Below are 11703 nucleotides of genomic sequence, written 5' to 3'. Positions count from 1 at the left end.
AATTTATAAATTAGGCACAGTAAGAAGTCAAAATATTAGAACAACTGTAACTCTACACTGTAGTAAAAGTTATATGAATGTGGTCTCGCTCTCTCTTTCTCTGTTTCTCCCAATATCTTATTTTAATGTATCCGCCCTTGTAATGATAAGATAAAATGAAGTGAATGATATAGTCCCTGTGACGTAGCATTAGGCTACTATTGACCTTCTGTTGATACTTCAGAGGGAGCATCGTCTGCTTCCTGGCCACAGGTGACCGCAAGGAGCTGGAACCATGAGAAGCAGATCTGCACACCATGGGGGGACCTGCTCAAGTCAAGAATGAAAACAAAGACCCCTCTGCCTGTGCTGTGGTCTTCAACATTTGAGCATGTCCAGTAGGTTCATGAAGACAACTGTGTTTTTACAAGAAAATATGGTAGATAGATCCAATGAGGAAGCACGATGAAATGTTCTTAAGATTCCAGTCCCTCCTCTCTGCTGGAAAAAAAAAATGGGACCTCGAACTTGGGGGGGAAATGGACCAAGAAATAGTTTGGAAAACACGATTGCAAAAACGCATCGAGAATCATTACCCGCAATCTCTGTGGCTACTACTCTAGTATCCCTTTAATGCCACATCCTCCTAAGTGCAGTGATTCTGTTTCTGACCGTGCATTTCGGGTACTCTTCCTCGCTGAGGGAAGAGGTGTTAATTTTTAGAAACAATTATCATGATGACCTTGATGATTAAGTAGGATAATTAAATGACATTGTGACTAATATGTTTTATACCATAAACATTACTTTCTGATCTACTTACTGGGGGGAAATGCCATTTTTGAAAAGAAAGGAGTATTTTTTAACATGATTAGCAAGCCATCTGTTGACATTTCGGTGCGATCTCTCATGCAAGTCCCTAGCTTGCAGCTTCGGTTTTATCATAGCAAGAACCCAAAATAGTTCTGCCTTTTGCAGTTCCATCAAAATAAGGTGATTTAGAAAGGGCACTCTTTAGAAAATGCAAGCACACATTTCAAGCTTACCTAGGCCATCTCTTTGGAGACCCAAGGAAGCTCTAATCGGATGATTGATAAATTAAGGAAAAAGTCTCACTTTCACTTCCCCGTTCGTCTCCCTTCTCCAATTCTTCCTTCTGTGGTATGGAAAGAATATAGCCAACCTCTGGATTTACATGGACCTGGGTAAAATTATACACTCACCAGGATTCTGGTGTCGGTAGGTGGTAGAGACCCATGTCGACATGAATCAAACCACAAAAGGGACAGGGTGGGAGCTGGCCTCAGCAATGAATAAACACGCTGGAGACCTTCCCTCTTGCTGTGCCTTGTCTCTATTGTGTGTGTCACCTTCAAGCTTTTAGATCAGCCACTCCAGTGGCCCAGACATGGGCGTAGGCAATGTCAGGTTGGTGATCAGAAAGTGAGGCGCTTCCGTTCAGTTCTGAATGGGAAGACCCCTGATGGGCCAGACTTGGGTGGCATGAATACACTTTGAACCAATCACTGTGGCCCGAGGGCTGAGGAACTTTCATCTTGGATGACCCTGGCAGGGGAAATAAGTATAGGACGCTAATTCCATGGCCTGTTGCAAACCTTCCACGTTAGTAAACCTTCACTCCCTGGTCCATAAAATAGACACCGACATTCCCAAGACAGTTCGTGAGCCATCAATGAGATTGTGCCCATGAAAGATGCTGGCCACAGACCACGGAGTGACCTGCTACGGTGTTCTCTTTCACACACGATGCCCCATCCAAAGTGGGCAGCATGATCTATGCTTTTACAGATGAGGAAACAGTGCTAGTGTTAGCGAAGAAGAATGCTGTCTGCCAAGTCCAAGGCTCGCCTCCTGAGGGGTCTCAGAGTGGCCGTGTCTGACCGGTCCCTTTGCTGCAGCCCTAGTGACTGGCTAGGATGAGCTGAAAGCCTCAGCCCCTACCATGGACCACATTTTGTGCACATGACCACGTGTGCTATCATCATTTCTCTTGCTCTCCCTCTTTATTCTCTTGTTGTGATTGGGAACCACCTCAGACACTGCAAAACTTGAACTCCAGTGTGGTCATCCCGTCGTTGTGGATTTCTCCAGAGATAGGGATGGGGGGATGGGGATTTTTCAATGATCTGACTTCCAGTCCTTCCTTTGATTTGTTAAGTTGCTGAGTCTCAGGTTCCGATGAATCTGAAGCTCTTATTAGAACTAACCTCGGGTGACTATGGCCCACGTGCACTCGTTTTGAGTTTTGAGGACTTCGCCTCCTTGGTGTAGGTTTAAAACTCTCAGGGGCTAGGGGTGCCTGGGTGGCTCAGTTGGTTGAGCATCCAACGCTTGATTTCAGCTCAGGTCATGATCTCATGGTTCATGAGTTGGGGCCCCACGTCGGAATCTGTGCTGACAGGGCAGAACCTGCTTCGGATTCTCTCTCTCCGTCTCTCTCTGCCCCTCCCCCATTTGTGCGCATGCTCTCTCTCTCTCCCCCCCAAAAAAACAAAACAATTTTTCAAAACATTTTTTTTTAATTCTCAGGGGCTTATGACACGGTCAGCAAAGCTGTGAGCAGATTCACCTTCATCTTGATCCTGCTGATTCCCCACGCTCCATGGCTGGCAGGTCTCGTCAGCCCATGCAGGTCTCCCCACTGCTTGCACAGAGGAGTCCACAGCTCCCGATTTCCCACCCACACATGTCACTGTGCACCATTCGCACTCAGTCACTCGATCAAACCAGAATTCGTGGGCAGGGGGAGTGCTACCTTTGCCATCTTAGCCCCGGCGCTCCCACTTTTTGATGTGCTGGGGTATCCACAAAACAACAGTGCCATTCGTTCCCCATGAGATGGGTGAGGTACAGTTCCTCCTAACTGCTATAGCCCCCAGACGCAAAGCAGGGTTCCCGTGGTCTTCTCCATCTGGACCAGGGCTTGGGACCCAGAAGGCAGGGTGCTGAGCCCTCTCCTCCACCCAGCATGCTCACTCTCTCCCTCTCCCTCAATCTCTCTCTCGCTCCCTCTTCAGCTCAAAAGTTGGGCAACGGAGGGATTACACTTCCTTCCACCTGCATGCTGTTTCCAAATGTTCCAGGCTCACATCTGAAGTGTGATTTTCAACTGAGAAGTTAAAATTTCATAGCTGATTCCGGAGTTTAGTTTGACCTGTTTTCCCCCCAAACAGTGGGTGACTCCTATCTGTCTGTTTGGATTTGGATAAAGGCCTTTGTGCTACAACAATGGAAACTCAATGAGTATGGCCATGGGGTGATAAACATCTTGCATATCAATATGGTGAGTCAATGCTATCCTTGATACTTAGCTCTGTACCTTAGCTAGTTAATTAAGGTACGGGAGGCTCTCCATATACCTTAAGAGTATAACTTGCCATAAAGAAAATCTTTTGTGCACAGAGATGTTCCCAACAGTTATGCAAAATACCCAAAAATAAAAAATTATAAAAAAATGAGAGAGTATTTGTTGGTTAAACCATAACCCATCAACTTGAAAGACATTAGACAATGATTGGAAAGGATATATATTTCTTGGGCCATGTTAAGCCAAGCAGGAAAGAAAGAAAGAAAGAAAGAAAGAAAGAAAGAAAGAAAGAAAGAAGAAAGAAGAAAGAAAATCAAATTACAAAGTCACAAACACAAATACTAGCTGTGTTACAAAGACCGCTGTGTTTTGTATAAGGAACAGGCAGAAATATGAAAGAATGTTTTCATAATTATCTTTCGGTGCTAGAGTGATGGGTGATTTTTTTTTTCCTTTCTGCCCTACGATTTCTAATTCTCTCTGTAAGATACTGTTTTTTTTTTTAATTTGAGAAAAGTATTATTAACTCTTACTATTAATTAGAAGCACACAAGCATTGTGTCCATGCTTCAAGGTATATTTTGTGTCTTACCCCTCCCTTTGAAAACCTTCTTTGCTGGATGTCTCCCTGCCTGCCCCCCAAAGTCACTTAACTTACAAGGGCTGTACCTCCCCTGGGATTGTGTTGACTTTACTCTCCTTTGTATTATACTTATTTATTCTTATGTCTTAAACCCTCCCAACTCCCGTGTTAATAAGATCAGACCGTCTATGTCTTCTTATTAAAAAAAGAATCTCAACTAATTACGTTTGATTTATTCCTGGTCACTTGTGTAATTGGATGACCTTGGAGAAAATGGGATTTGGGTAAGGTCGCTCTCAGTGAGGCAGACGGGTGCAAGGGCTAACCAGGTGTGTTGTTCCAGACCTCTCCTGACCCCTTATATCCTTTCCCTTTATGAGGCAGGCAACTCATCCCCAACTATGTCCTGCAGGCTGAAAAGGCCCTGGAGAAATTTAAAAGAAAATTTGTTTTAATATTACAGAGAATTCTTTTCAGAGTGACTCTCCAGAGACTTTGAAACATCCGTGTGCATTGTGAATCACCAACAGGGAGACTCAGAGTGGAACAGCTCCCAAACGTAGGTGACAGAGGGGCATGTTTTGAAGAAGAATCATCTGGACCAGCAGGCCACTGACCACATCTTGGGAAACGGTGAGCTCAGATAAGACATGTCCGAAAGGAAGCAATCACGTGACTTCTCAAAGGCAACACCGGCATCTTCCTAGCACGTGTGGTCCTGGGAGAAACCACTCTACCTCCCGAGGCAAAGCGGACCTCTCATTTTCCAACAAACTCAGTGCTTAATCCTCTCCTCCAGACGAATCCAGGCCTGAGTGTGTTCCTCCTGTCAGTGCTTTGGAGCCCAGAGGATTCAAAGTGGATTCCTTTCAGTTCCTTTTAATGTGGTCTTTCGACTGAGGTCAGAAGCAATGCGCTTCATCCACAAAATATTTTAAATGCTTTCCACATTCATTGTAAGGCAACAATGTCTCCTGATTAAAAAGCTATATCAAAGCCGAAGGGGTAGCTGGTGAAGCTTTCTTTGAAGGATGTTTCAGTTATGTTTTAGTGGTATCAATAATAAGAAGAAGAAGAAGAATAATAAACCAGCTAAGGGAGCTTTCGGCATCCCCTATTTTTTGTGCTTTTGTCTCTTAATCATCGTGGGGACTTGTCTTTGGCAGTAGTCTCCCCCCTCCTTGAGAACATTTAAATTATAGTATTTGGGTGTTGCACCCCCGCATGACATTGTGTCACTGAAGGTGTGGTTTGCAAGAGGTTAGGGAGTTGGTCTGCAAGAAAGAAAATGAGGATTCTTAAACTCATTCAGAACCAGGCAACTGTGCCCTCCCCAACGGGATGATGGTTTTTGCGGCTTCTTCGTCACACCTCCAAAAGACAGCATCTTTCAGTTAAAACGCCACTGAGCGACCGCCTTGTAACACGTGGTGATGAGCACATGGTACTGGGCCAGACCTTCCGGTCCCCGCCTTGCTTTCCCCCCCTCCCCGCAGGGGTCCCATGACGCTTGGCTGGGTCTGTTTTGATATCTCGGTCTCCTTGTCTATAAAATGGGAATCAAAATAGCACCAATCCCAGGGCCAGGCACGAGGTGAAGTACCACACAAGTGTCTTCTCTGGTCCCGCTGATGATGCAGGGTCCCAGGACCAGACACGGTAGGGTGACATGAGCCTCAGTCACTGAAGGTGGCCACACGTGTCCTAACCCCGGCCAGCGGGTGACAGCTGCCGTCACATGGGTACACACTGAGCACTATGGGGGGTATGTGTCTCCAGTTCCCTAACGGGGATGTGAAAATCTGGCGGACACACTTGTCACATCAACCAAAGGCAGGAGGGTGGTGCTCACGGCTGCTCTGCTGGGGTCCGAGGGGGTCAGCTCAATGGCCGCCACTCCCAGCCACATTAGAATGTGAAGCTCATGGGACCCAGAGGGGAGATGTGGAAGTCTCAGAGGTAAAGCCTCTGGGAAGCAGCTCAGGCCAGAAAGAAAAGGCCAGAAAGTAAATTGTGGTGTGAAAGAGAGGAGAATCCATCACATCCACTGTCCGTATCTCACGAACATTTACTATCACTCGTGTTGGTGTTGCTGTTGTGGTTGTATTAGCTATTGCCAATTCCTTCTTAGTTTTCTGACTGTAAAACTCTGGAGGGGTTCATCAAAACATATAGCTTCCCCTTTTCCTCTTCACTTCCTTGTGTCCTGCCACGTCCATGCTGAGCCAGCCTGGTGGACATCGTAAGTCCGAGTGACACAGCCCCAACACTTGCCCACGGCCCCGGCTCTCTGGTCCTGTCTCACAATGGTGAGACACCTCCTCATTGGTTCCCTCTTTCTGTCATTGGGTTCGCTCATCAGAACCATAGTTTTGGCTCCCTGGATGTCTCCTTCACCCTCGGCCTGGGACAGGTAGTCATATCGCCCGTGTCCTTTCACTGTCCCATTGTATGCTCCCCAAATGCTTTTCCTCTGGGCTACCCTACTTACTTAGTTCTACCCAGCAAGAAACATCCAGCCTTCTAGACTAGCCCCTGGAGCTGTTTGCGTCCAACGGGAGGCCAGTCTGTGTCCACAGTCTCTTCCCAACTGTGCCACCCTCTTATCATCAACAGACCCACCCCTAAAATGTTATGCAAACACGACCAAGGGAAACTGCTTTTAAAAAGCATCTTTGGGGGCGCCTGGGTGGCTCAGTCGGTTAAGCGCCCGACTCTTGCTTTCAGCTCAGGTCGCAGCCTCACGGTTATGAGATCGAGGCCCACGTGGGCTCCACACTGAGTATGGAACCTGCTTAAGATTCACTCTCTCCCGCTCTCTCAGCCCTTTCCCCACTCTCCCTCTCTCTCTCTCTCTCTCTCTCTCTCTCAAAAAATAAACATTTTTTTAAAAAGCATCTTGGAAGACTGTGTCGTTCAAGTCCTAGTGATATTTGTTGGGGAAGATGATAGTTTATTCATCTCTCCTGCCTTGCAGATTCAGAGAGGGCTCCGTAAGTCCACCTTGGTCTAGAAATCTTTGTCTGGCCCACAGTGACACTACAGGTTAGTTCCATTTGATGCTCCTCGAGTTGGCACCCTAAAATATTCATTCCATATCAGAAGCCATGTATTTTCAGGGGACATGAGCAGTTAAGAACTGACGGCATTGAGTTTCAATTTAATGGCATAAAGAATGTCACGTCCATGTGACACAGTCATCATCCCCTTCATTGTAATGCAACTTTGTGGCCTAGATGGCATCATTGGTATGCGAGTTTCCATGCAAATAATGTCATTTGAATCTTTTAACAGGAGATAATGACACAAGAACTCCGGGAGCCCAGGGAACAGTCTTGAAATGAGGACTTTCAAGTGACAAAAAGCAAGTTGTGCCTTCTTATTTGTTGTCTTCTAAGTTCTGTTCTTCCCCACCCCCCCCAACCCCCCGATTATGAGATAGTACCCAGGAAATGAGCCAGACTGAGAATCCGGGCTACAGAAACCCTCACACCTCCCCCAAACAGCCCCTGTGCTGCTGCACAGCAACTTCCAGAACCCCAAACTGGGAGCCCCATTTTCTTCCGCTCGCTCCTGGTGCTGAGCTGCAAGGCAAGTGGAGACTTTCTTCCATCCAGATTTTGCAGTTTGGGACACCAAGGCTCAGGGCAGCGACGTCAGCATAATTACAATGATGGTGGTGATGAAGTTAGTGAGGGTCCAGATGAGACCCGACATTTGTTGTCCAGTTACCCTGGGCCAGGCCCTGTCCTGATGTATTAGCCTGTCCAATCCTCAGCAAAACCCAAGGCCGTGGGTTTCATTATTGCCCACAGAGGCAGAAAGGGGCCCCATGACTTGTCCAGGGCCACCAGCTAGGCGGTGGAACACCAGAGGCGTGGGAGACCTTTCCACCTGCCCAGTATTCGTTATCACTCTCCATTAGAGACCTACATTTCTCTGAAGTCACACACGTGCCCCTGGGTTGGAATTGATCGGTATTTGGCTCCCCTGATTTGAACACCCAATCTCAAATCCCAGGGCAAGTTTCAGAGCTGAGCAGACTGTCCCAAGTCTCTATCAGATGCAGATGTGGCGAGGGGAAAGCTATCTCGTTCATCTGCATTTTCTAACTCCAAAGTGAGTCCTCCCTTCTGGGGTTGCATCTGGCCTTATGCTGAAGTTCACGGAGAAAATAACACTTAAAAACACGGCTCTGGGTGTGCACGCGGTGGATGCGGAAGCCTTGAATCTGGCCGTCGGCAGACGGATCTTCTGAATAGCAACGCTTTTGTGTTTTGCTCGGTGTAGACAGGCAGCTCCAGGCCCTCCCTCCCCCCACTTCTGCCCTGGGATCAGCAGGGCACATGTGGCCTTGACCTCCGTGTCTGGCAGTCATCTCAGGAAAGACAGAGGCAGATGGAAGGCTCCTGATATTTAATCAGGGCCTGACATTCCCCACGGCATGCCTTGAAATGGGACACAGGGCCCAAGGGGCAAGGTGATTCTTAAAATCAAGCTGGACACCAGTACCATCAACACGGACACAATAACACAGGGTATAGCACTCAAGGGCTCAGGGTCCCTCCGTGGGAGGAAAGAGAAAGTGGCTTGGGTCAAGCGACCAGTGATGTCCCCTCCCGCCCCACCCCGATGATGGTCTAATGCCCTTGTAAATGCCAATAAGAAAGAAAGGGAGAAGCAGGCGCCTCTATATCAGAAAAATCCTTGGAGATAATCTAGTCCCCCATGCACTTTACATCATGTTTGGATGCAATGGCTGATTCTCAGAAGGAATCAATGTGGTTCAGGACCACAGGGCATCACGGTGTGGTCTTCAACCTGGATCCCACCACTTCAGCTGTCTCTTGGGTTCTCATTCATGAGGACAGAAGAGTCAACTTCAGAAAATCCGCTTTCTTCGAAGGCTGTTCCGGGAGCCAGTGCCTTGCAGGGCCCGGCACAGTGCAGCGGGAAGGCCACGCAGGACGCAGGCCTGGCTGGGGCACCCCACCGGCTGCCACCTGGCCCCCCACTGAGATTCTCGGAGCTGCAGTTTCTTCTCGTCGAGAACAGAGTTACCAACATGCCTCTTCAGCTTTGGTCTTGGGATCAAACACGTTTACTAACCATTGAACAGTATCTAAAGGAGAGCAGATAGGTGCCCAATAAATGGTGTCTCTCCATGGGATAGATTCCTTCACCAAAGTCTCCCCACCCTGCCAAAAGGGGGGAAAATCAGTCGCCAGGGATGTCTTTTACATAAAGCGGCCCCAAAAGTATTCACCAAAGTGTTTCGCAATATCGTTCCTAAAAGTGGAAAAGAAGTCATTGGTGCCTTCGTCAGAGGAGGCTCAAGGCCAAAACGTCCCCGCTCATGGCGTTTCATCGTCCGCGTCACTCGCTAGAAGCTAAAACCCGCTTACTCATTTAAAACCCGAGGATCTTAGCACATTTTAGAGACTGGATTATTTTTCTTTCTGAACTCGAAGCAGAAAGTCTCAGCTGAGACAGAAAAAGCACAGGACTTGGAGTTCTTGCTTTTGGGGTGAGCTTGGGGTCTGACACCCGGGATGTCACATCACTGGGACTGATTCCAAGTCTGCTGCTGCCTGGGTAACTCGGGTCAAACTTAACAAGCTAGTTCTCACTCCGTTACCTTGTCTGTCAAAGGTGATATTTGGAAAGTCTGATCTAGTTCTGAGCGCAACGTTTCTTCCGCTCCCCATCTTCCTGTCTGCTGTCTTCCCTGCATCTGCCCGTCCTTCGTGGTCCGGCATAGGCCCTTATCACCCCCCCTCCGAGAAGCCCCCGCCTCTCAGCCGCCCCCCAAAATCACCCTGCCTTCCTCTCCCTTCCCTCGCAGACTCTGAACGGACTCACACTTAGTTCGTTCACCATGTCTGGCACTCTGTCTCCTGAACTTGGCCCCGATCCCCAGACACGACCATACACTGCCAACTCAGACTGCCCCCAGCCCCGGCTGCGTTGCTGATAATGATCCAGAGTCTTCCCATAGCCATCCTGATTCTCCTCTTCCGTTACTGGCCGTCTCGGGGCCTGTGACAAGGCTCGGATAAGACGATGGCGCTTGATACTTTGTAACAAGTTAAGCCATGGGTCCCCAGGACTTGCCTTACTAAAACCCAGGCCCCTCAGATCTGTGAGTATATCCATTTGTCATGATAAGCCCTTCCAGACTAGACAACCCGGGGGATACATTTGCTAGCTTTATCACAACTTTGTGTGGGCATGAAGCTACTCCGTGTTTTTCAGAAGCCCTGCTTAACTATTGTATATGTCGTTCAATTAACTCTTCCAAATTGAGAAAATGTTTCTCATTTTTTAGTAAAGTGTTCTCTGTCTTTGTGTGTGTGTGTATATATATATATATATATATATACATTTTGTATATAAAATCAATATACATGCATGCGTGTATATAATATATGTATCTCTGCAGATAATATATATATAAAGTGTGTGTGTGTGTAATCCTTTGCGATGTAAACCACATGGAAAATCATGAAACCAGAGTGGTAGTATTATTCTACACGAACACAGTCTTCTATTATACCTACATTTAGAAAAAAAAAAAAAAAATCCCTTATCTCTGCCCGAAGCATCCATTCTCTTGTGATTCGAGTCTGTGTTAGAAATGCATTTATTTGGAATTTGAAAATTCAGTCTTTCTGGACGTTCATGGCAGAAACCCACTTGCAAATTCAAATGCCACCAGCACCTCGTTCTGTCTTTCATAATTGATCTGCTTCCAAATTCAAAATTTAGTTCCAGCCACACCAGCGTCTGGCAGGGGACATGTGCCCTAAATCATGGCCATGCCTGTCAGCTGACCCTTCCTCCCCGCACCGCCCCCCCCCCAGTCTGTTGGAAATCCCATGCGAGTGTCTTCCACAAACCTGGGATCAAACAGTGTTTCCCACCCAAATTTGATTAAACGTGCCCTCCCTCGCTGCGGTCCATATGGCATCGAAATGCCTTTCTCATTTTTCCAGACTCTGAGGTCAGACAGTGCCCAGACACGCAAATAATAGTCAAATTATACAGGAAGTTGTCAAAGGAGTCCGAACACAGACAGAAGCAACCCCTGACCCCACGACAGGTCAGAGGTCTGGTTCAAGTTTCTCCTTCTTAATTTATCACCACAGCAACATTAAAAACAGCCCTTTGAATGAAACCATTTATAGATTCCACTTTTTTTTTCTTATTTTGAAAGTTTTTTTTTTACTGCAACTTGAATCTTTTAAATTACACGAACAATTCTCATCTGAGAAGACATATTTATAATATTAAAAGGCTAGTTGTTTTTTTTTTTTCTCTCTCTCTCTTTCTCAGAAACGGACCTAACTTGGGATATTTTCTTCTCACTAAATTTAGATGTAGACTTTTTTTTTTTTAATCAGAAAAGGCACCAATAAATATGACTGTCTGCCTGATGCACATCCAAACTTTGAACAACTCCCAGCGATCCTAAAAATATTTTAAGACCCACAGCAGGCTGTGAGAAAAAGAAAAAGAAAAAGAAAAATACTGTGAGATTCAGAGACATTGTCACCCAAGGAGAACAGGGAGGCAAGATTTAGAAGGATTCCCAAAGTCATTTTTAAAGACCAAAAGAGGGGCACCTGCGTGGCTCAGTCAGTTAAGTGTCTGACTTTGGCTCAGGTCATGATCTCAGGGTGTGTGAGTTCGAGCCCCACGGCGGGCTCTGGGCTGACGGCTCAAAGCCTGAAGCCGGCTTCGGATTCTGTGTCTCCCTCTCTCTCTGCTCTCTCTGTCCCTCCCCTGCCAGCACTCTGTCTTTCTCTCTTTC

This window comes from Lynx canadensis, chromosome B3 (assembly GCF_007474595.2).
Source record: "Lynx canadensis isolate LIC74 chromosome B3, mLynCan4.pri.v2, whole genome shotgun sequence".
NCBI lineage: Eukaryota > Metazoa > Chordata > Mammalia > Carnivora > Felidae > Lynx > Lynx canadensis.
Note: the sequence above shows the minus strand (reverse complement) of the source record.